This window comes from Dioscorea cayenensis, chromosome 20 (genome assembly GCF_009730915.1).
Source record: "Dioscorea cayenensis subsp. rotundata cultivar TDr96_F1 chromosome 20, TDr96_F1_v2_PseudoChromosome.rev07_lg8_w22 25.fasta, whole genome shotgun sequence".
Taxonomy (NCBI): domain Eukaryota; kingdom Viridiplantae; phylum Streptophyta; class Magnoliopsida; order Dioscoreales; family Dioscoreaceae; genus Dioscorea; species Dioscorea cayenensis.
This window is the reverse complement of record NC_052490.1, coordinates 17984238-18010362: the sequence shown is the minus strand read 5'-3', so window position 1 is coordinate 18010362 and position 26125 is coordinate 17984238. Positions and strand designations below refer to the sequence as shown.

Here is a 26125-nt window from a genome sequence, read left to right as displayed (position 1 = left end):
TCTCTTCACCCTTGCGAACAACCTTCCACCTTTATCATAGACACACAAGTATCCTCCTTTTCTCACCGACTCGCATCCATGCTCATCAAGTTGGCCCAAACTCACAATATTGCTGTACAAACTAGGTATGAAGTAAACATCAGTTAGAAGACGATGCTCACAATTTTCACACTAAAAACATTACAGTGCCTTTTCCTTGGATGTCTACGATGGAATCATCACTGAACTTGACTCTCCCAACTATTGTCTTGTCCAACTCCGAGAATTGGCTTCGGCCCCCAGTCATGTGGTTACTTGCACCCGTGTCAAGATACGACAAGTTGTTCCCATACACTATTTCCTTAGTTCTAACACTAGGCTTGATGTTCACCTCATGCAACATAATCTCCTCTGACGCATGCTTCATATCTTGCAAGGATTCATATACTTCTGTCAGGACTAGCGTTGGCTCATCATCATCATCTTGTTTCTCCATAAGATGGGCTTCGTCATCCTTATTCTTGGATCTTCACTCATAGGCATAATGACCAAAATAATGACAATTATAACATTTCACCTTGGTCTTGTCAAACTTCTTCTCTTGATGAGTGCCTTCATTTCCACTACTATCATCACTGCGTTCGCGTCCTCGTCCTCTCAACAAGTTCAACGCACCATCACCTTCTTCTCTCGCCTTCCATTCGTCCTTTGTCAATAGGATGTGTTCTTCTTTCTCATCCTCGTAACCCCGCAATCGCTCTTCATGGGCTTTAAGTAACCCGATGACCTTCTCCACGGTCATCATTTGGAGATTGCTGAACTGCTCAATCGTCGATGCAATGTAAATAAACTTGAAAGGGACAATACAAAGGAGCTTCTTGATGACGTAAGCCTCCTCTACCTTGTCGCCCAATGCATGAATTTTGTTGACTATTGTGGTCAACTTTTTGCCAAAGTCATCAACTGTCTCCGCTTCACGTATGCGTAGACCTTCAAACTCACTTCTCATAGTCTGGATCTTTGCTTTCTTGACACGCTCGATGCCCATGTGCATTGTCTTCAATATCTCCCATGCCTCCTTGGCCGTCTCCTTCTCAGCAACCACATGGAGCGTTTCCTCGCTAATACCCTGATAGATGGCAGCAAGAGCCATCTAATCCTTCTGCATATCTATCTCCTCATTCATATCAATAGGCTCAATGGCATCTCACACGCCTTACACACGCATGTACAGATTCATCTTTAATGCCCATGCCGAGTAGTTGCTCTTCTTGAGCAACGGATACAGGAGGATCACCATCCCGTCTCTTGCTGGAGCCTTCAATGCTGGAGTCTTCAATGTTGCCGTACGACGGTTGTTTCACTCTTTTGATGATGAACCTGACATGATCTTTGGTATCTACTCCAAACCTTGCTCTGGTACCACATGGCTATGGTATGCTTGGTATTATCATTTGAATTTTCGACCATTTAGCGTCTTGACGAAGAATCTAGTACATGGCCAAGGAGGCATGAGGAGATAATTTTTGACGCGGTCAACAAACTCACGTTCTTTCTATCTTTATATATTGATATTGATAACTGAATTTAAACTAAGTTACTTCGCCACCAAGAAACTAAACAGAGTCAAACTAACAAACTTATCTAAACATAATCTTAACATAATTTTAAATACAAATGTAATTTATAAAATAAGTAGGGTCATAACTGCAAACTTAAATGCGTAAATGAAACCATGCCTAAACGTAATATATAAATAACATAGGGTATTAAATGCAATAACAAGATTAATTCTAACAATTTGCACAGAAAATTCTTGCCATCCCAAAGTTAGAAATCTTAGGATTCATCGCCTCATCAAGAAGGATATTGCTTGCTTTGATGTCTCTATGGATAATTGACAACGCCCCTTGCGTGTGACCCGCAAGTGCACGGGTTTGTCAAGTAATAGAATCCCAGGTGAGTGGGGTATATTATCCACAGGGAGTAGGGAGTAAAAATACTTAAGTTGCTACTTAACCAAATGAAAGTCAACAATGAGTATGTTAATAAGGTGTAATGAAAACAAGAATAAAAGAAACAAGAAAGAGAAACACAAGCAAAGGGGAGGTAAGACAATCGATATAAATGGGGTACTCGGATATTGTTCCACCTAGGACAATCATTTCAAGTGCAAAACCCTCTATTATGCTTTCTAACTAATGCATTAATGAGTCATGGAGATCCTTTAATACATGGTCCCAAATCTAAGGTCAACCATGCCTAAATTTATGCATGTCCCAGAGGAGAAATTAAATAATCTCTCAACCTCGCACTCATATAAAATCGCAATGAGTTCTAGGGATTCCAAGTGATAAATCCCTTTCCTAGATGTAGACCTAACCCTTTGGTCAAGGTGAAAGGTCCCTAGTCACAATTAAGCCCTAGGTGCTAAAATCACTTCACCGCTTCACTCCGTTGCCTCAGCAACTAAGCCCCAGCGGAAAGTCATCCTTTAGCCAATTCACTCTACTATGACAGCAAAGAACTCGAGGAAATAGAGGTAGAATAAATCACATCAGAGGGAAAAGGGGATGCTCCGCTACCTCTCGACTCACCCTATCAACCCTCTCCAATCTAGCTTTGTCTAACTCTCATGGTGTGTCACTCACTCACAAGGGTTACCAACAAGTACTCTCAACCCTAGTGTCACTCTAAGGGAGTATTCATACAATCAAGCATTCAAGATTGGAACTCAATTAAAACATCAATTAATAAAAGCATAATAAAAAGGTTTAATGAAACAAATACATCCTAATCCAAGTACCCACTAGGAAGTTTAGCTCTCCATGGAGCTAGTTAGAGTCAACGAAATCGAATGTAAAAACAAGTAATCTATAGAAAACCCCCTCGATAATTGTGACGATGGTATTGTGGAGAAGCCACTACTCGTCTAAGGGTTTCTTTGTCCGGCCTAGGATACACCTCGCCGGATCAGTGCCGACAAAAGCTCTCCCATTACCTTCTTCCAAATAGAGCGCGATGTCAGAGCCGTAGAATCTCTCCAAATCCCTTGCCAATATCTCTCAAAACCTTAGCCGCCGCCCTCTTGAAAGTTGGGAAAAAAATGGAGAAAAGAATGAAAAATGCCTCTAAAAGTCGGGCTAAATTATGGCTTTTAAAGTGCTGGAATCGGGCATCCACATGCCCCTGTGGATTCTTCATACGGGCCTGTGGAAATTCCACACGGGCATGGATAATTTCAACACACCCGTGTGGATTCTCTGGAAATCACATTTTTGGCCAGTTGTGAACAGAACCTGCTACAATACTGGCCCGAAACACTCCCGAATCCATGTTTTCATCGAGGTAACTTAAACGGGCACACGTTTACATCGTAAATCGGTTTGCTTCTTCAATAAATAGCCTCATTGGTGAGAATCTTGCAATCCATGCACAAGCCAGAATACTTGAATGTGACTGCCTTTGTGCCCCTCCAAATCATTGTGCTAACTTGAATACAAGGAGGTTGGCACACATCGTCGGATCTTGAACCCGACTTATGTCTTCGCATTTGTTCCTTCTCAAGATCTCATCAAATAGTGCATTCACGATCTACATTGGTTTCTTTCTTCAACATTCAGCTTCACTACCCTATATGCATGAAAGTAACATAATTGCACACATATTAGCGCTAAAACTTGATAAAAGTAATGATCATCATAAGGAAAGAATACTTTGCATTCTTATCACACAAGCACTTATCAAACTCCCCCACACTTAAGCTTTTGCTTGTCCTCAAGCAAAAATAAAACATTGAAGCATAGATGAAGGAAATATTGGAAGTGCTTGGCCTTAAGTTCACCAAAGTATACAAAGAGAGCATTCTACAAGCAAGAAAAATTTCAACACTAAATACGAAAAAAATCAATGCTCTAGCTAAAAACTTCAATCAAAAAGGACAACAAACCCGAAATCATGTCAGTGTGTGTAAACTCACTCAATTCAACCCAAAGTATACTCCTTAGTGTTCTAAGTATAAGGGACTTATTTATCTACAGAAGGTAACAAAAATTAAAAAGATGGTAGTAGCTTCACACATCCTCTAAGGTAGCCCTTTCAAAAGCGGCCGCTAAGGTGCCTTTCACACTTTCGAGGTGGTAGCTCTTTCTACCGGAGTGGTAGGTTTCACTCATCCCATGAGATAGCTCTTTCTCTCATTAGGGTATAACTAGTATCCGACTTATGAGAGTAGCTTCATACTTTAGAAGTGGTAGCTCTTTCCACCCAACTTTAATTAGCCGACCGATCAGTTAGACATCGGAGGGGCATCATTGAGGATGTACTTTCAAAAGTTGACAAGTATATATTACTTGCATATTTTGTGGTGTTAGATGTGGGTAAAGATATCGAGGTTCCATTGATACTTGGAAGGTCATTCTTGCGCACTTCCAAAGCTCTCATTGACATGGACAGTGGGGAATTGACATTCAGAGTTGGAGATGACAAGCTAACATACCACCTTGCTGAAGCCGTGCGACATTCTCTTGATTTTGATGATACTTTGTATTTTCTTGACATCACTAATGAGTTGATTGATGATTATGTACATGAATGTTGTGTCTGGACACATTGGAGGGGTGGATAGACCAAGAAGCGGAGAATGAAGAAATTTCATCTCTTGGTTTAGCGGACAAGGTGCAACCTACTCCTGGAGTAATAAATAGGATGGTCCAAAAGCTCAAAAGGACAAGGAGACATCACAAGAAGTGCCTCAATGCTAGTACGGGTGAGTATTCATGAAGTAAGGGTGACAAACCCTTGTGTGGTAACAAACTCGATCATTCCCTTTCTAACTTGCAAAAATTGTGCTCATCATGCTTTCAAGTTGTAGGTAAGAGGGAAACTTTTCTTCATGAACACCCATGAGGTAATTACATGTACATCTTAGTGACATCAAACAAGCGCTTCTTGGGAGGTAACCCAAGACTTTACTGTTTTTCTAGGTCTTAGTTTAGTTTTTGCATGAATAAAATCTTTTGTGTTGGTGTTATGATTTTTAAGTTGCAGTTGCTATGTTTATCTCATGGATTGTTGGTGTTTTATTGTGATTTAATGTGATTGGAAAAGTTTTAGGTTATTTGAGAATGTTTTCATGAGTCTCTGGTCAATTATTCAGTGTATTTGCAATCTTTGTATAGTGTATTGGTATTGCAAACTTGTTCTAGAGAGTCTGTATTTTTCCTGGGAAATCTAGAGACGACACACGGCCATGTGGAATTTCCACATGGGCATGTGTTTCTGTTCAAAACTCACCTTCTCCATCCTGAGAAGACACAGGGGTGTGTGAGTGCCCCTTTGAGAGACCCTATGAAAGTCACACGCCATGTGGAATTTCTACAGGGGCATGTGGATCTCTACAGAGAAAAAATTTACATCCTGAAAAGACACAGGGGCATGTGGGTGCCCCTATGGGTTGGGCACTTGGCCATGGGTAATTTTCACACGTCCTTGTGGATACGTTCAGTGGCCAAAGTGGCCATCCGGAGAGCACACAAGGGCTTGTGTATGCCCCTGTGAGGCACACGGGCGTGGGTAATTTCCACACGCCCGTGTGGATTCACAGAACGCAAAAAGCAACAATTTTCTTTATAATCTACTCGCACCTCTTCATTTCAAAATGCCTCCACACTCAAAGAACCTTTTCCTTTATCTTCCCGACCTTTTCTTCATCAATTTAAGGTGTTTTGGGTTGTTTTTGGCAGTATTCAAAGTTTTTGATTTCCATTTTGTCGGTAAGCCTCTTGTCTCCTTTTCTTTGTCCATCTTCTTTTATTCTACTTGTTTTGGTTAATTTTGCTTGGATTTCATGTTTAGAATGCTGGTGAATGAATGTAGAATGAATGCAAAGGTTTTTAAGATATATTGAAGAGCTTTTGGGGGTTTCAGCCTCACTATTATCGCACCTCAAAGATCCACACAGGCATGTGGAATTTCCACACGACAGTGTGGATTTCTACAGAATGGCTTTTCAATGTTTAATTGATCAATTCTTTTCAATTTTGTAGGAATGGCTCCCCGATCAAAGAAATTGGCTGGCAAGCGTCCTCGTGAGCCTTCTCCTGAACGGCTTGAGTTCTCCATACTCGAATATCAAGCGTGATTCGAGCGTTTGTCGAAGCTCAAGTTCGGACAATCTAGATATCCCGACTTGAGTGCACTATAAGAGATTTAGTTAAGAGATGAGATGGTACAGAGGTCGATGAGTTGCTTTTTATGGGTAGCTGGCGTCATTTATTATCTATTAGAGAGCCGGCTATCCATATGCTGACGTTGGAGATGCTCACTTCCTTCAAGTTCAACTGATCTTATAGCAGCTTCATGAGCATAGATGCTATTTAGTTTTGAGCCTTCGATCAGTACCACAGTATGAGTGTGATGCAATTTTCAATCTGACTCAGGCTGTATGATGATGATTATATTGATATTGTGGAGTATAAGCAACTGGTGACCAATTATCCTCACAGCTTGACTCCGCAACGTGCTTATAAAATGTTATGTGGCCAAGGACAGTATAAGCCTGGGATTTCCAAGGCTACGTGCCTTTCTCGACCTGCCAACAGATATATCCACGTCTTTTTTATCTGATAGTAAACAGACATGGTGACAATATAGGGGTCCTTAGTCGTCAGGAGCTACTGTACTTATATTCGATGGTACAGAGAGAGCCACTCCACCTCGAACACATAATAGCCGAGTACCTACTTCACTAGGGCCAGTATGCCAAGGTTGGAGTGTTATTTTTGGGCCCGTATATTATTAGACTCATCATGAGGATGGGTTTACTAGATCCAATCAGAGGGGCCAAGAAGGCTATCATTCCATCTCTTCTCGGCATAGAGACTATGAAATTGATGGGTATGGTATACAGATATGAACTGAGTACATATGTGATAATCATGCCAACACCAGAGATGCCCGAGGGTGAGGGTGATAATGTAGAGGGATCTCAGCCTGTTCCATAACCATAGCAGGAGTAGATGGACACTGAGACACCCCCTGTAGTATAGGAGCCACCTCCAATGCATATTGTTTTCTCCATCTCAAGCCCATGATCGCTTTGAGAGGCTTGAGAATGCTGTAGGGGTGTTACAGATTGACTTGGCTGAGGTTCGTGTCACTCAAGCTGTGAACCATGTTGAGGTGATGGCACATCTTGATACACTCTAGCAGATTCTTAAGTGAAACATGACCTTGCCATTTGTTATGAGACCGCGAGCATCATCACTATCCCAGTAGCATTAGCATCTCCAATAACACTAGGATCACCAATAATAGTGGCAGTAGTAGTAGTATCAGCAGTCGATGACACAAACGCTTGAGGCATCTTTATTCTTATGTTTCTTTATGCTTTTGTTATTTTACTTCAGTTTTTTATTTTGGACTTGTATTACTCTGAAAGGATTTTACTTCAACAGTAGTATCTTTATGCTTTCATTTTTGTATATTTATATACTTGATTTTATCTTTTTGTTGAGCTTTACTGAATCCCCTTGTATATACGTGCACATGGTCTTGTGGGTCTTGGAATTGATGAATAGTCATTAGCACGGTCATGTGGTATTCCATATGCCCATGTGTGTTTTACTTGCTTTATTCTTTATTGTGCTTGCATGAGTACATTGAGGGTAATGTACATCTTAAGTGTTGGGTTTGGGGGTTCACATTACACATGTTCTATACTTATGCATTATACTTTCATGCTCATGTAGCCAATGGTGGTTCACCTTAGTTGCAATTGTTGTATTCTTAAGTTTAGGAGAATTTCAAACATTGAATTCCATCATGCTCTAGTTTTACTTGAATTTTAAGGATTTTTTGCCTGATTATTCCTTGTTGCACTACTCATTCGTGGAAACTCAAGTTTAACTCTCAAGGGACTACTTTAGCATTGTTTTGGTTTGAATTTCTAAAAAAAGAATAGTATTGCTTGTGCATTGGGGAAGGAAAGAGCTACCACCTATGAAGTATGAAGCTACTCTCATAAGTCAATTACTAGTTATGCCCTAATGAGAGAAAGTGCTATCTAATCGGATGAGTTAAAGCTACTACCCGAATAGAAAGAGCTATCACCTCAAAAGTGTGTAAGGCACCATGGCGGCCACCTAGGAAAGGGCTATGTTAGAGGATGTGTGAAGCTACTACCTTCTCTTTTTTGCGTATAAATAAGTCCTTTTAATAAGAACTTTGAGGAGTACATGTTGGATTAACTTGAGTGAGTTTACACTTTTCCTCTTAGATGCTTTAATATTTTATTTTTGCTTGAGGACAAGAAAAAGCTTAAGTGTGGGGGAGTTTGATAAGTGCTTGTGTACTAGTATTACTAAGTATACTTTTCTTATATTGAGCATCACTTTTATCAGATTTTATGGCTCATTTGTGTGTATTTGTGTTCTTTTATGCATTTAGGGTTGTGGAGACAAGTTTGAAAGAAAGGAAGCAAAAATAGATCATGGACGCAATTTTTAAAGGCACTCTTAGACCGAACGAGGAACAAGGCACATGTTGTGCTCATTAACATATGAGTGTGTGCCAACCTCCAAAATGTGCAAGTGAATATACAATTTCGAAGAGCACAAAGGCAGTCATAGTCATATGCTCCGACATGTGTGATATTATCAAGAGCTTCGTCAATATGTTTTAAAGTGAAGATGCGAGTTGATTAACAACATGAATTTGTGCCCAATAATGTGGCCTCAATAAAAAAATTGAAGTCGGGGAGTACTGCAATACCACCTCACTGTAGGAGAAATACTGTAGTAATTATTGTACACGACGCAAAAAATGAGAGGCCTAGAAATTCACATGCCCATGTGGAATTTCGACTAGGGCATACGGATGCCCAATTTCAATCCTTTAAACACTGCTTCACAAGTTTGTTTTGGGGGATCTTTTTTCCATCTTTTGCTAAGCTTTTAGGGAGGTAACGGCTAGGATTTGGAGAGGTTTTTGTTGGGATTTTGGAGTGTTCCTACGGTATTTGACATCGATTTTCTTCAGAGGAAAGTTATTGATGGAGCTTCCGACGGCTCCATCAGTTCTTTGCAAACTCTAGGCTTGATGAAGGAGTCATTGTAGAAGATGAGGTGGCTCTTGAAGACCATCAACACAGATGAAAAGGGGTTATCTCTATAGATTGCTTGCACTTATTTTTTATTTCATCTTTGACTTTGTATTACTCCATGAAGAGCTAAACCCCTAGTGGCTGCTTGGACTTGCAAACTCTAGGATGATTGTTTTTCATTGACTTCCATTATGTTTCTTTTAATTGATGTTTTAATTGAGTTTCAATCTTGTGTGTTTATTGATTTGATTTTCTCTTAGAGTGATACTAGGGTTGAGAATATATCTAGGTAATTCTTTTGAATGAGTGACACTTCATTAGGGTTAGACTTAGCAAGGTTAAAGAGGGTTGAGAGGGTGAGTTGAGAGGTAGTAGAACGCCCTCTTTCCCCTCCGATGTGATTTATCCTACCTCCACATTCCATGAGTTCTTTGCAATCATGATAGAGTGAAGTGCTAAGAGACAAACTCCACTAGGGCTCAGTTGCGCAAGCAACAGAGTGATGTATTGACTAATCCTTAGTCTGGGCTTAATCGTGATTAAGGGTCATTCGCCTGGACCAAAGGGTTAGATCTATATTAGGGAATAGGATTTATCACTTGAAGTCCCTAGAACCTCTAACAGTCCTACACACATGTGAGGTGTTGAGAGTATCCCTTTCCGCCGGAGTAAAGTGTAGAGGGCTAATTACGGTTAACCTTTGGTTTGGGACCGTGTGCCTTTGGATTTTCATGACTCATTAAACTTCACTTAGGAGGCATAATATTAGTCTTGCACTTGAAACAATAGTTCTAGGGTGATGATAAGTGCTTGTGTGTTAAGAATGCTGAGTGTTCTTTCCTTACGATGAGCATTACTTTTATCATGTTTAATTGCTAATACATGTGTATTTGTGTTCTTTTGTGCATTTAGGGTTGTGAAGCTGAGTTTTAAAGAAAGAAGTCAAAAGTAGATCGTGAACGCACTATTTGGTCGAATCTTGGCAAGAAGAAACGCGAAGACACAAGTGGGGCTCTAAGATACGTGAATGTGTGCCAACCTCCATGTAGTCAAGTCATTACAATGAGTTAGAAGGCACAAAGGCAGTCACATTTGCATATCTCGACTTGTGCAATGATTTCATGATCTTCAACAATGAGGACTTTAATCGAAGAAGAGTTACGATCTACAGCATAAACATGTGCTTGTTTATGTTGCCACGGAGAAGAGTTCGATAGCAGTTTACTGTCGTAAATCATTGTAGTAATACAATGTAGCAGTTACTATTCACAACCGGCTGAAAATCAGGTTTTCAGAGAATCCACACGAGCGTGTGAAATTTCCCATACCCGTGTGAAAATTCCATAGGCCCGTGTGAAAAATCCACAGGGGCGTGTGGATACCCGATTCTAGCCCTATATAAGCTGCGATTCAGCCCGATTTTGAGGAGAATCTTTCACCCTTCTCTCCAACGTTTCTCCATCTTTTGAGAGGCTGTCAGCTAGGGTTTTGGGAGGCTTTTAGCAAGCTTTGGAGTTGTCCAACGGATTCAACATTGCGCTTCTCTTGGAAGAAGGTTGTTGGGGGAGATTTCGTCGGCACCGATTCGGTGAGGTGTGCCCTAGGCTGGACAAGGTGACCTTTGGGGAAAAAGAGGCTACTCCATAAGACCATTGACATGAATACCGAGGAGGTTTTCCTATGGATTAATTGTTTTTACTGTTGATTTCATTATTGATTGTATCTTGCTCCATGGAGAGCTAAACCCTTGAGTGAGTACTTGGATTTTGTAAACCCTAGGATGTTAATGTTTATTTGACCTTTTATTATGCCTTCCTTAATTGATGTTTTTAATTGAGTTTCAATCTTGAATGCCCATTGAATGATTTCTCCTTTAGAGTGACACTAGGGTTGAGAGTTCATCTTGCTAACATTTGTGGATGGGTGACACGCCATGAGGTTTAGACAAAGATAGATTGGAGAGGGTTGAGAGGGTGAGTCGAGAGGTAGCGTAGCGTCCTCTTGCCCCTCCGGTGTGATTTATCCTACCTCCAATTCCTTTAGTATCTGGGGCTTAATTGTGACTAGGGGTCTTTCTCCTAGACCAAAGTATTAGATTTACACATAGGAATAGGATTTGTCACTTGGAATCCCTAGAACTCCATGCAACTTTGCAGAGTGTGAGGTGTTGAGACTGAGCGATTTATCTGTCGGGACATAGTGTAGAGTTAGTCACAGTTGACCTTAGGTTTGGGACCGTGTAATTTAGGATTTCGAAGACTCATTAAGCCTTAGGTAGGAAGCATAATAGTAGGTCTTGCACTTAAAACATTAGTCCTAGGGGGAGCATTGTCCGAGTACCCCACTTCTATCGATTGCCTTTTCTCTCATTTACTTGGACCTCTCATTCTTGTTTCGTTTGTTTTTTCTTACATTACACTTTATTGAAACAATCATTATTCATTTTCACTTGGTTAAGTAGAAATTTTAGTATTTTTATTCCCTACTCCTTGTGGATATGATACCCCACTCACTTGGGATTTATTACTTTGACAAACTCGTGCACTTGTGGGTCACACGTAAAGGGCATTTTCAAGCGAGCATTGTCCGGGTACCCCATTTTATCATTGATTAACCTCTCCGTGTGAAAATTCCACATGGGCCAAAAATCAGGATTCCATAGAATCTACATGGGCTTGTGGAAATTCCATATACCCGCGTGGAAATTCCACAGGGGCATGTGAAAAATCCACAGGCCCGTGTGGATGCCCTATTCCAGCCCTATTTAAGCCGCTATTCAACCCGATTTTGGGGCCATCTTTCATCCTTCTCTCCAACTTTTCTCCATCTTTTGGGAGGCCATCGGCTAGGATTTAGAGAGGCTTTTGGCAAGTCTTTGGAGTGGTCCTACGGATTAGACACCGTGCTTCTCTTGGAAGAAGGTTATTGTGGGAGCTTTCGTCGGCATCGATCCGATGAGGTGTGCCCTAGGCAGGACAAAGGGACCTTTGGAGAAGAAGAGGCTACTCCACAAGACCATCGACACGAATACTAAGGGGGTTTTCCTATGGATTACTTGTTTTTACTATCAATTTCATTATTGATTGTATCTTGCTCCATGTAGAGCTAAATCCCCTAGTGGGTACTTAGATTTTGTAAACCCTAGGATATTTTTGTTTCATTGACCTTTTATTATGCTTTCCTTAATTGATGTCTCTAATTGAGTTCTAATCTTTAATGCTTGTTGAATGATTTCTCCCTTAGAGTCACACTAGGGTTGAGAGACCATCTTGGTAACCTTTGTGGATGAGTGACATACCATCCAAGTCAGTCGAGAGGGTGAGTCGAGAGGTAGCAGAGCGTCAACTTTCCCTTCCGAAGTGATTTATCCTACCTCCACATTCCAAGAGTTTTCTACGGTTATAGTAGAGTAAAGGGCTAAGGGATGAACTCTGCTGGGACTTAGTTGCGTGAGCAACAGAGTGAAGTGTTGAAGTGACTTTAGCACATGAGGCTTAATTGTGACTAGGGATCTTTCCCCTGGACCAAAGGGTTAGATCTACACATAGGAATAGGGTTTATCACCTAGAATCCCTAGAGCGTCTTACAACTTCACATAGTGTGAGGTGTTGAGACTGTTTGATTTCTCCGTCGGGGCATAGTGTAGAGTTAGTCACGGTTGACCTTAGGTTTGGGACCATGTATTTAAGGATGTCCACGACTTATTAAGCATCAATTAGGAGACATAATAGTTGGTCTTGCACTTGAAACATTAGTCCTAGGGTAAGCATTGTCCGAGTACCCCACTTCTATCGATTGCCTTTCCTCTCACTTATTTGTGCCTCTCGTTCTTGTTTCTTTTATTTCTGTTTACATTACGTTTCATCAACATAATCATTGTTCATCTTTACTTGGTTAAGTAGAAATCTTAGTATTTTTATTCCCTATCGATATGATACCCCACTCACCTGGGATTTATTACTTCGACAAACCCGTGCACGCAAGGGGCGTTGTCACGTGCACTTGCAGAGAAGACATCACTCGTATACTTGAGGGTTTGCACACGCAGTCAGTTGGGATGGTTAGGACCCCCGCAAATCTTTATTGAGATGAAAATGTGTCTCGATCGAAGGATATGCTCTAAAAAACGAATCCCTAATTGTATATCATAAGTTAGGATGAAACAAATAAAATGCACTAGGAAAAGCAATAGTAATCAAAAACATTGAATTATAAACAGAAATATGTCATTTTCAATTAAAATGGCATATACTTAATGGATACCTATGAATTTAAGTGGAAACATCATATACTAAGTAGAAAATCAAAAACACAAGAGGGAAATGGGAAGATTTGCACACGAGAAGAAATATTACAAAAACAAAATGAAAAAAGTAAAATAGACACTAAGTAGGAATTGGTTAATACACCCAAGTATTGGTAATAAATGTTTCCAATTATGTGGAACACATATCCAATTACATAAAATTCTATTGAGTATAATAATGTAAATACATGATAATTACAATAGGAATGAAGAACTCCAGAGAATGCAAACCATCTCTTCAACTGTATATGCTCACCCATGAGGTATTACTTGACAACCCGTGCACTTGTGATATATACACACATAAAGCATGCTGTCAAGCTTTTGGCACCATTGCCGAAGAGCGCTTAGTCAAGAGATTCTATGAAAACTAGTAGCCTAGTGTTTTAGCCATTTATTCTTTTATTGAATTATTTTGTTCTGTTCTTTTGGTACTTTATTAATTCATTCTCACTATTCTCTTTTGCATGTAACTATTCATGACCAGAGCTAGCCCTAATAATCTAATAGAAGGAGATAGGCAACTCCCCCACACTTAAGCTTTTGCTTGTCCTCAATCAAAAATTAAACATTTTGTGCATAGATGAAGGAAATATTGGAAGTGCTTGGCCTTAGGTTCACCAAAGTATACAAAGAGGGCATTCTACAAGTAAGGGAAAATTTCAACACTAAACATGAAAAATCGAAGCTCTAGCTAAAAACTTGAATCAAAAAGGACAACAAACCCGAAATCGTGAAAAGTGTGTGGACTCACTCAAGTCAACCCAAAGTATACTCCTCAAAGCTCTAAGTATAAGGGACTTATTTATCTACAACAAGAAAGCAACACCAATTTCAAAGACGGTAGTAGCTTCACACATTCTCTAAGGTAGCCCTTTCCCAAGCGGCCGCTAAGGTGACTTTCACACTTTCAAGGTGGTAGCTCTTTCTACTGGAGTGGTAGCTTTCCCTCATCCTATGAGATAGCTCTTTCTCTCATTAGGGCATAACTAGTATCCGACTTATGAGAGTAGTTTCATACTTCATAGGTGGTAGCTCTTTCCACCCAAAATACAAAATAAACTAGAAAACTATTTTGTTCCTTCTTTCCATTTTCATTTTTTTTTTCATTTTCAGAATTTAACACAAGAAACATCTATAACTAGTCCCTTTAACATTGAACATGAGTTTCCAAAAGAGTTTAAAGAGTGAGTAGAGCAACGAATGTAAATAGGGCAAAAATTCCTAGAAATTCAAATAAAACTAGAGCATGAAGACATTCAATGTTGTAAATTCTTCTAAACTCAGGAATGCAATCAATGCAACTAAGGTGAACCGCCATTGGCTACGTGAGCATGTATGTTAATCAAAACTTGTGTAAGAGCCATGTGCAAAGTGAACTCCCCCCCACACTTAAGATGTACATTGCCTCAATGTACACATGCAAGCACAATAAAAGTAATACAATTTAGAACACATGTGGGAGTGGGCAATTGAAACAATACTCCCCCTGACTCCTAGTGGTGCGTTTGATGGAGCTAAATCCTTGGGAGTTAAATTCCAATGGGTTATGAAGCACACACGGCTTGACCGTGTCTATGACTAATCCTCAATTTCCATACTGACAAGACTATCTGCACGCATACGCAAGGGGGTTCAGTGAAGCTCAATAAACAAAAACAACTCGAGTATATAAAAAAAATAGAGTAATGAAATACAACTATAGACAAAACTAAAAGATAAACTCAGAAGGAAGATCCTTTCTGAACACAAGTCCAAAATAAAATGCAAAAAATAAAATGCAAAAAATAAGAACAGAGAAGGTAAAGACGCCTCAAATGTAGGTGTCAATTGCTGGTGCATCTGTTGTCGCTATTGGTAAAGATGATGCTAGTGCTGCAAAATAAATAAAGATTGGGCGAAGAAAAGAGAAAGAGAAGCTTACTAACAAAATGCTAATGAGAGACTAGAAAATGGCCGGAAAACTCTAGTAACAACCCTTTAAAATGATGGTGAGATGTCAGGAGAGTGCAAGGGTGTTCTCTAAGTGATTAGGAGTGTAAAGATAAAGAAAACCGAAAAGATTTTAAAGAAAACCTGCGGCGTTTGAGTTTTTTTGTGCATCGACACGGGCGTGTGGAAATTACCCACGCCCGTGTGACTCCCCAGGAGAGACCCACAGGGGCAGACGCACGCCCCTGTGGCTTCTCTGTCCAACAGAGGAAATTCTCTAAGTGTTTCACACGCCAGTACGACAATTCCACACGGGCGTGGATCCTTACTGGGCAATTCAAAGGGGCAGACGCACACCCCTATGTCTTCTCGGGATGGTGGAGAAATTCTCTGCAGAGAAACACACGCCCGTGCGGAAATTCCACACGGGCGTGGTCCATCACAAGGTCGCTCAAAGGGGCGAGTCCACGCCCCTGTGCCGTCTCTGGATGAGCTCTGAAAGAAAACACACGCCCGTGCGAAAATTCCACACTGGCGTGTGTTTTCTCTGGACACTTAGAAAACTTTTCAGGCTCTGCAGAAAATTCCTGAACACAAATATACACTCAGAGACTGCCTAATAATGCAATTTTAACCAGAGAAAACACGAAAAATACGCTCAAACGACCAAGATTCTTCGCCACACACGATTAGGCACATGATAACACCACAATGTCCACATGAAAATCACAGCGAAAGCATCTAAGAATCACGATCCCAACACTCAAGGCCTTATTCATGCAAATACTAACTAAAAACTAGAAAAACATTAAAAACAGTGGTTGCCTCCCAAGAAGCGCTTGTTTTACGTCACTTAGCTTGACGTACCTCTTCCTTAACTTATGGAGGCTTGAAAAGAGTGTATTCGTCCCGACTAGACATTGCATAGCTACTTCCTTTAAACCAAAAATCTACTTACCGGGGTGGAATATTTGTTGGAGAGTCCAACCATTTTACCTTTGGCCTCCAAGGAAACAATTTAGGTCAGGAATTGTCCAAGCTTAGCACAGGTGGGTCATTGGATGGTTTCAATCTCCTACCCACATCTTCTCCCAAACCCAAAATCTCTTTCTTGCGATTTATGAATTGATCAATCCCAAAGAGTAGTTCTTGTTCCATTACCTTAGGATTTACTTCTTCTTGTGTATTTTCAGCTTGAAAGGAACATGACACTAGCAAATCCCCTTGAAAATTTTCTCGCTCACAAGCACAATCTTCATTCACAGTGTCCAAAATGTCAAAATGGTATTCAGCTTCTCCCTTTTCATTTTCTACACCAATGTACTCAATTTGCCCAACTACTTCATTGTTGTTCACTACCACATCATCTCTACAAGGAACTTGAATTGCTTACTCAAATGCTTATTGTTCCTTGGAGAGTGTGTCAAGTATCCCTCCTAATTGATACTCAAGGTTTTTATAGGAGGCTTCATGACATCTTAGTGTGGTCTCTATATTTTTGACGCAGACATCGGATGCTTCAATGAAGTTAGCTAATACTCTTTGCAACTGAAGTGCATCCTCTCCGAGTATCTCACCCTTTTGACATTCCTCTAGAGGGGCTTCCCGATATTGTCCATCACTATTCCACAAGAAGTTTGGGTAGCCCTTTTCAATTGGATGATATGTGTTGGAACAAGGAATGCTCTGTTGTTGTGAAGCAAAAATTCTATCAACTTTTTCACTCAGAGCTTCAACTCGAGAATACAGAGCAATAAGCGGATCAATCATCATTTAAACTCCTTGCAAGAAAAAGTAAGACATGACAAAAGAAAATAAATGAGCATGATGGAAGAATAAGAAAGTGTGAAATAGAATGAATAATAAATAGTTAAAATAGCAAAGTAGAAAGTGCTTCTAAACACCTATTCCCCGGCAACGGCGCCAAAAACTTGACACATCCAAATATGCGTGTAAACCGCAAGTGCACGGGTATCGAAGTAATAATACCCCGGTGAAAGGGTAGTCGAATCCACAGGGAATAGTGCTTAGAACCACCAACAAACTCAATGCAAATAAAAATAAGAAAAGATAAAGGAGGCACAAGTAAAAGATAGGAGAGGCAATCGACGATAAATGGTGTACCCGGATATTGTTCCGCCTAGGACAATCATTTCAAGTGCAAGAATCCTCTATGATGCTTCCTAATCAATGCAAGTGAGTCATGGAAATCCTTAATTACATAGTCCAAAATCTAAGGTCAACTATGCCTAACTCTATACATGTCCCGGAGGAGAGATTGAATAACCTCTCAACCTCGCACTCGCATAGAATTGCAATAAGTTCTAGGGATTCCAAGTGATAAATTTTTTCCTAATTGTAGACCTAACTCTTTGGTCTTGGTGGAAGGTCCCTAACCGCAATTAAGCTCTAGATACTAAGATCACTTCTGTGCTTCACTCTGTTGCACCCGTGACTAAGCCCCAGCGGAAGGTCATCCCTTAGACCATTCACTCTATTGTGACCGCAAAGAACTCGAGGAACGGAGGTAGAATCTAACACATCGGAAGGGAAAGGAGACGCTCCTGTACCTCTCGACTCACCCTATCAACCCTCTCCAACCTAGCTTTGTCTAATACTCGTGGTGTATCACTCACTCACAAAGTTACCAACAAGAACTCTCAACCCTAGTGTCACTCTAGGGGAGTATTCACACAATCAAGCATTCAACGTTGCAACTCACAATAAACATCAATTAATTGAAAGCATAATAAAGAGATTCATAGAAATGAATACAACCTAGGGTTCACAAATACCCAAGTACCCACTAGGGGTTTAGCTCTCCATGGAGCAAAATACAATAGATAATGAAATCAAAAGTATAGAGATGCAATCTATGAATGAAAACCCCCTTGTGTTCATGTCGAAGGTCTTGTAGATCGGCCGCGTCTTCTTCAAAGGTCCCCTCATCAAACCTAGGGCACACGTCGCCGGAACGGTGCCGACGAAAGCTCCCTCAATAGCTCTCTTCTGAAGGAAACGCGGTGTCAAAAGCCGTCAAGCCTCTCCAAAGCCTTGCCAAAGCCTCTCTAAACCCTAACCGCTGGTGCCTCCAAAGATGGGGAAAGGTGGAAGAAAAGATAGGGGAAAAGATAGAGAAATCGGGGCTGAATCATAGCTTTTAAAGGGCTGGAATCGGGCAACCACACGGGCGTGTGGAATTTCCACAAGGGCGTGTGGAATTTCCACACGCCCGTGTGAATTCTCTGTAATTCTGATTTTTGGCCGGCTATAAACAGTAAACTGCTACAATGATTTGCTACAGTACTCTGCCAAAAATACTCCCGAATCCACTTTTCATCGAGGCAACATAAACGGGCACACATTTATGCCGTAGATCGCGTCACTTTTTCAATAAACAGGTTCATTGGTGAAGATCTTGCTATCAATGCACAAGTCAGGATACGCAAATATGACTACCCTTGTGCCCCTCCAAATCATTGTAATTGCTTGAATATATAGAGATTGGCACATATTCACATATCTTTGAGCCCAACTTGTGTGTTCACGTTTGTTCCTTCCAGATTTCATCAAATAGTGCATTCGCGAACTACTTTTGGCTTCTTTTCTTAAAACATAGCTTCACAACCCTACCTGCGCAAAAGAATACAAATACACATATATTAGCGCTTAAACCTGATAAAAGTAATGCTCATTGTAAAGAAAGAACATTTTGTATTCTTAATATACAAGCACTTATCAGTAAGGTTGAGAGGGCGTTGTTGAGAAGGATCAGAGAGAATTTATTGGTTGTGAAAGAGATTGACACCGATGAAAGAGAATATGTTGTAATGGCTAAACTAAGGAGACACTTTCTAAGTATGAAAGGCCACAGTTTATAGGAGAGTAGTTAAGTGTCCAAGCCCCAATTATTGTGGCATATAACTTTGAGATCAAGGCTAGCACTATTGGGATGATTCAAAGCTCTTGTTAGTTCGATGGCCTAGCAGATGAAACCCAAATGCCCATCTCTCAAAATTTTGGCAAATCTATTCAACATTCAAGATGAGCACAATTACATTTGACATGATCAAATTGTGACTTTCCCATTCAATTTGAGAGGTTCGGCATATCCACGGCTCACTACTCTAATACCAGGGTCAATCAAGGTATGGAATGACTTGGCGAAAAATTTTCTTAGTCAATACTTTACACCAAGTAAAGTGATAAGTGTTTGTGTGATAAAAATCCGAAGTGTTCTTTCCTTATGATGTGCATTACTCTTATCGGGTTTTAGCGCTAATATGTTTGCATTTATGTTACTTTCATGCATATAGGGTTGTGAAGCCGAATGGTAAAGAAAGAAGCCAATGTAGATCGTGAACGCACTATTTGGAGGAAATCTTGAGAAGGTTCAAATGCGAAGACATAAGTCGGGTTCAAGATGCAAGAATGTGTGCCAACCTCCTTGTATTCAAGTTAGCACGATGGTTTAGAGAGGCACAAGGGCAGTCACATTCGAGTATCCCGGCTTGTGCACTGATAGCAAGATCTTCACCAATGAAGCCGTTTATTGAAGAAGCAAAGAGATCTACGACATAAACGTGTGCCCGTTTATGTTACCTCGATGAAAGCATGGATTCGGGAATGTTTCAGGTTGGCACTGTAGCAAAACACAGTAGAAATTAATTGTAGTAGGTACTGTTCATAGCCGGCCGAAAAAGTGATGTTCAGAGAATCCACATGGGCGTGTGGAACTTATCCACGTCTGTGTAGAATTTCCACAGGCCCGTGTGGAGAATCCACAGGGGCATGTGGATGGCCGATTCCAGCCCTATTTAAAGCCGATTTCAACATCCGATTTTAGCATTCTATTCTCCATCTTTTCCCCAACTTGAGAGAGGGTTGTGGCTTGGGTTTTGAGAGGTATTAGCAAGGGACTTCAAGAGGTTCTACAGCTTTGACATGGCTCTCCATTTGGAAGAAGGTTAGTGGGAGAGCTTTCGTCAGCACCGAACCGGTGAGGTGTATCCTAGGCCAGACAAAGGGACCTTTGGAAGAGTCGAGGCTTCTCCACATTACCATCGTCATGACTATCGAGGGGGTTTTCCATGGATTACTTGCTTTTACATTCGATTTCATTGTTGATTGTAACTAGTTCCATGGAGAGCTAAACCCCTTAGTGGGTACATTGATTTGTAAACCCTAGAATGTATTTATTTCATTAAACCTTTTATTATGCTTTCATTAATTTATGCTTTAATTGTGTTCCAATCTTGAATGCTTGATTGAATGAATACTCCCTTAGAGTCACACTAGGGTTGAGAGTTCTTATTGGTAACCCTTGTGAGTGAGTGACACACCACGAGAGTTTGACAAAGCTAGATTGGAGAGGGTTGAGAGGGTGAATCTAGAGGTAGCAGAGCGTCCCCTCTCCTTCGGTGTGATTTATCCTGCCTCCATTTCCTCGAGTTCTTTACGGTCATAGTAGAATGAATGGGTTAAGGGATGACCTTCCACAGGGGAATAGTTGTAGAGGCAACGGAGTGAAGCGTTGAAGTGATTTTAGCACCTAGGGTTTAATTGTGACTAGGAACCTTCCACCTAGACCAAAGCGTTGAAGAGGATTTATCACTTGGAATCCCTAGAACTTATAGAGTCAGGCATGGTTGACCTTAGGTTTGTGACCATGTATTGAAGAATCTCCATGACTTATTGATGTATTAGTTAGGAAGCATAACAGAGGGTTTTGTACTTGAAACGATCGTCCTAGGCAGAATAATATCTGAGTACCCCATTTATATCGATTGCCTTACCTCCCCTTTACTTGTGCTTCTCTTTCTTGGCTCTTTTATTCTTGTTTACATTACATCTTGTTAACAAAATAATTATTCATCTTTCACTTGGTTAAGAAAAAAATTAAGTATTTTTATTCCCTACTCCCTGTAGATACGATACACACTCACCTGAGATTTTATTACTCGACAAACCCGTGCATTTGCGGGGCATACGCAAGAGGCGTTGTCATAAAGCAACATAGACCAGACAGGAGATCTCAGCATTCAAGCAAAGAAAGTCCAAAACATTGTTAGAGGCACATGAGATGTTCAAGGATCTTTTCAGGTGCTGGCCTCATCATGGGTTTAGTTCGTAGATGAGATTGTAAATTTTGTATAATGGGTTGAACTACAAGGCAAGGCAAATCATTGATGCCTTAGCTGTTGGGCCATTAAGTAACAAGTATACTGATAAGGCAGAACAATTATTTGAATATATAGATAATAATGAGTTACATTAGAGTTCAAAAGGTAGCAAGCTTATGGTGGCCGGATTGCATGAGGTAGGCATAGATAACACTTTATCAGCAAAGGAGTATGTGCTCACAAGGAAGTTGGATCTACTCGTGAGGAATGGTCATGGTGTCAGCACAAATTCTAGGGCTATTCTATTTTGTTAAACATGTGAAGGAGGACATGGGGCTAGTCAATACCCAAATGTGAGTTTAGTTACTACTCCTATAGAACAATTTGATTATATTAGAGGAGGTCAAAGAAATCAAAATAACCCATACAGTAATACCTACAACCCAAGGTGGAGGAGTTGTCTTAACATTTTCTGGAGTCAAGGTCAGCGGCAAAGGCCTCCCTAGCAGCAAAATTACCAGTATCAGTCACAACAGCAATAGTCAGATAGGAAATTCTCTATAGAAGACGTGTTAGCCAAGTACATGACAAGAAACGATGCTAAGATGGATGATTATGGTGCTACATTAAGGAATGCCCAAGTATCGATTAAGAATCTAGAGAATCAAATTAGGAAATTGGTAAGAGTCAGTATAGAGAGTCCTCATGGTAGTATCTCGAGCAACATTGAAGCTAATCCAAGGTAACACTTGAAGGTAATATCACTCCGTAGTAGTAAGACCATTAAGTCAAGGACCGCCCAGGATCCAAGTACCGAGATGAAGAAGGTAACTATGCAGGAAGGCCTTAGGCCTTCATAGAAACCTATTGTGGAGGATGATCACAGAGGTGATGAAGAGTCTAGATGTCCATTATAGGTTCAGTCCGCAGTTTAGGAATACATACCCTATGTCCTATACCCTTCTAGGTTTAGAATTAATAAAGATGATGCACAGTTTAAGAAGTTTATGAGTATTTTTAAGCAGCTCCTTATAAACATCCCAATTGTTGAAGCACTATCCCAAATGTCGAAATATGCAAAATATTTCAAGGACTTGCTCATCAACAAAATGCACTCGACGACAGAGTCATGACGTGCATGACCTCCAGTTTCAAAACCCTGTAGTCTATGTCGGATGAGCGACACCTCGAGGACCACTTCTTGAAGCAATCATGCCACTCGGTGGAGTTTGGTTTTGACACGATAGAGGACTCCCTAGTGAGTTCCCAATGTTCTTTTTCTCTTACTAAAAACAAACTTTCAGTCCTTTTCAATTTTTGTTTTACTTTTTATTTTTGGACTAACATGAACTTACAAATCCACTTACTTGGAGTTTTTCAAGTTCATATAAACACGCTCATGCCTAGTTACAGCGTTTGGCTGGAGGAACACTCTGGTTAGGAGTAAGAACCCCCGGTTACTTTGATATAATGGCAGAGAAGCACTGTCCTTTTTCATTCTTCATTCATTTTGCCATTTTTTTCTTTTTGAAACTAAGTTAGAAAATAAAAGAAAAAAGTCCTTGAGAACTCATTAGGGAAAGCATCTACAGTGTCAAAACACAAAACCACAAGAATGGGTTAGCGATCAAGAGGGTCACGACGGTTGTTGCTTTGTCTAACCTAGGTGTCCAAGGTTCTACACCGAGGATGAGTGCAAAAAATGCCGAGAATGACACAAAGATCTTAAGTGTGCAAGGTCATGAGCTGCTTAGTGTTTATCCTGGTTCTACAACATGATGCATTTACTACAAGGATTCAAGCCATCATAAGTTAACAAACATGCAACAACATCACAATTTTCTAATTAAACTACAACACCTAATGCCATGTACAATATGCCAAAATAAGTTCACAATGATTGAAAATGTTTTCATGACAATGCACCCCACCCCCCAACTTAGAGTAGTACATTGTCCCCAATGTACATGAATCAACAGCGCAAAAAGAGTGTACAAGGAAAATAAGAAAGGTGGGTTAATGAACTTCCCTCAGGCTCAATATGTTGTCCATATTGGGTTGGAGCTTAGGTCAGCCTCACATAGTCTAGATAGCAGAGAGATACAAGAGTGGGATGTCTAATTCAACCAGTAAGAAAAGTGGATATCAAATCAAGGCATCCATCATCCCCTAAAAAAAAAAGAAAAACAAAGAAAAACACAAAGAAAAGAAGAAAGCACATGACAAAAAAAGTTGCAAAATGCAATCCCAAGTGTCGAAAGAGACGATAGAGCATGAAAATGAGCATAAAAATTGTCAAGTGAGCAAGGGTTAAGGAGGGGGGCAAAAGGCCTAGAACAAGCAAGTATGTGTTGGCAGTGTGCTTCCCGCACAATCGTGTACGGGTGGGTGTGCGGCCCGTACAGAGGCCGCACACCCTTCTGGTAGGGGTGGACGGGCTGTATGCAGCCCGCACAAGAATACTAAGTGCCTCAAATACGCCAGAACCAATCTCCCCGACTAAAAAAAATTGACCAACAACAAGATCCACAACTCAAAATTAACAACATGGAGGAGCAAATAACCGAAATTGGAAACACGAAATGATTTGCCAACAATACCTACTAATAACTAATGAGAAAATAAGGATAAAAGCAATAAGGAAGAAAATAAAGACGGAACATTTGGAAAAAAAATTGGGCTACCTCCAAAGAGCGCTTGTTTAGCATCACGAGCCTGACGTTCAAGAGTCAACAAATCACGGTGGTTCTAAGGAAGAGATTTTACTTGACGCACCCATGGAGATAAATGATGACCCAGAAGATAGGTTAAACTAAGAGTAAAGAGTCAACATTTTCCACACCTAGATCGATGAAGTATGCCGTATGTACCTTGTTACTGCTTGTACGGTCAACCTTGGGACTTAGCTTCTTCCATGCTCACTTCCAAGATCTTTCTCCCTTGTTTGTCTCTTTCATCTTTTTCGTAGGTGCCAAGGGTGAGTCCCCAGGTGTTGTTTTTTGTGTCTCCTCCCTTCCACTGTCCACATCTTGCAAATATTCATCCAATGGGCTTAACATGAGCACTTCTTGAACATAACCCTCAACTAGTAGTTTTGTATCATCAATGACATAGGATTTATCATCGAGCTCTTTCGGTTGCTTCATGGCTTCGGGGATCTTGAAGGTGGCTTCTTCACTCCTGGCACGAGAGTGTCATCTTCCCATCTTGGATATCCAAGAGAGCTCGGGAAGTAGCAAGGAATGGTTGGCCGAGGATGATAAGGACTTCTGTATCCTCATCCACATCATGAATGACAAAGTCAGCTGGGAACACCAACCCACCAACCTTCACAATGACATCACTCATGATGCCCCGAGGGCGCCGAACGGACCGGTCGGCCAATTGGTGATTCCTATTGGCTCCAAGTCTTGCAGCCCCAATTTGAGGAAGAGTTTGTAGAGCATGACATTAATACTTGCCCCGGAATTGGCGAGAGCCTTCTCTACACATAAATCCCCAAAATGACATTCTACAACTAGCCCGCCCGGGTTCTTAATTTTTTTGGGAAGTTTTCTTTGTATAATTGCCGAACAACTCTCACCAAGGGACACAGTCGAGCTCTCCTCTAGTTTCTTTCTGTTTGTAAGCAGCAACTTCATGAATTTGGCGTACTTGGGAATTTGGGAGAATGCTTGGACGAGTGGGATATTGATGTGAAGTTGTTTGATCATTTCAAGAATTTTTTTGAATTGGGTGTCATCCTTGTCTCTCTTAAGTCTTGCCTGGTACAGGACTCTTGGTTGGTATTCCTATACTTGGTTCCCTTCACTTCGAGGTTTAATCACCTTATCATGGCTATCATTAGCCTCTTATTAAATAGCAGAAGTAGTGCCTCTCACCATGTTCTTCGTAATTTCTCTCGGTGGCCTAGGGTTTGGCCGAACCTCGACTTCTCTGCCACTTCTCAATGTAATAGCTTGCAAGTGTTCACTAGGGTTGGTCTCTGTGTTGCTATAGAGACTCCTTTGTTGCCTTTCGGTGATGGATGCCGCTAGTTGCCCGACATGCTTCTCTATATTATAAATTGAAGCCTAAATATTTCTTACTGTCACTTCTAATCTGTTAAGTCTTGAATCTGTGACTTGCATGAATTTTGCCAAGACCTCCTAAATAGAAAATTTCCGTTCCGGTAGTTGTTATTGATGTTGGAAACCCAGTGGTTGTGTGAATTTTGGTTGGTTCTGATTTCCCCACTAGAAGTATGTTCCACTGTAGGGACCTCCTTGAAATTTTTGCCCTTGGTTTATATAGTCCACTTGCTTAATCGTGGGGGCATCGGGTATAGCAATGGGGCATTGGGTGGTGTTGTGCCCTTCCCCACATGTTGCACAGTTCATGACTTGCTTGGTGACTGCACTTACTCATTCAGATCTCTCGGACATGAGTAGGCTCACTTGTTTTGGTAAAGCTTCATACTTGGCATCTTGAACAACTTTATCGTCCACTTCATGGACCCCATGAATTTGAGTTGCCTTTTCTCTCAAACCCCAATGTGATTCATTCCTAGCCATATTCTCAATTAATTCTTACGCTTCGTCAGGGCACTTGACACTTAGGAAGCCACTAGCCGCGGCGTCAATAAGTTGATGATTTTGGTAATTCATGCCATTATATAAAATTTGGATTCTCATCCAAGTAGCA

At 40.7% G+C, this 26125-nt stretch overlaps 1 non-coding gene across 1 annotated transcript; it reads right to left on the bottom strand.

The window, feature by feature from the left end:
- Positions 1-21337: 21337 nt before the first annotated feature.
- LOC120252416 lies at positions 21338-21443 on the bottom strand. Its single transcript, XR_005533947.1, has one exon. It is a non-coding gene; the product is annotated as a small nucleolar RNA R71 (small nucleolar RNA).
- Between the last annotated feature and the right edge of the window lie 4682 nt (positions 21444-26125).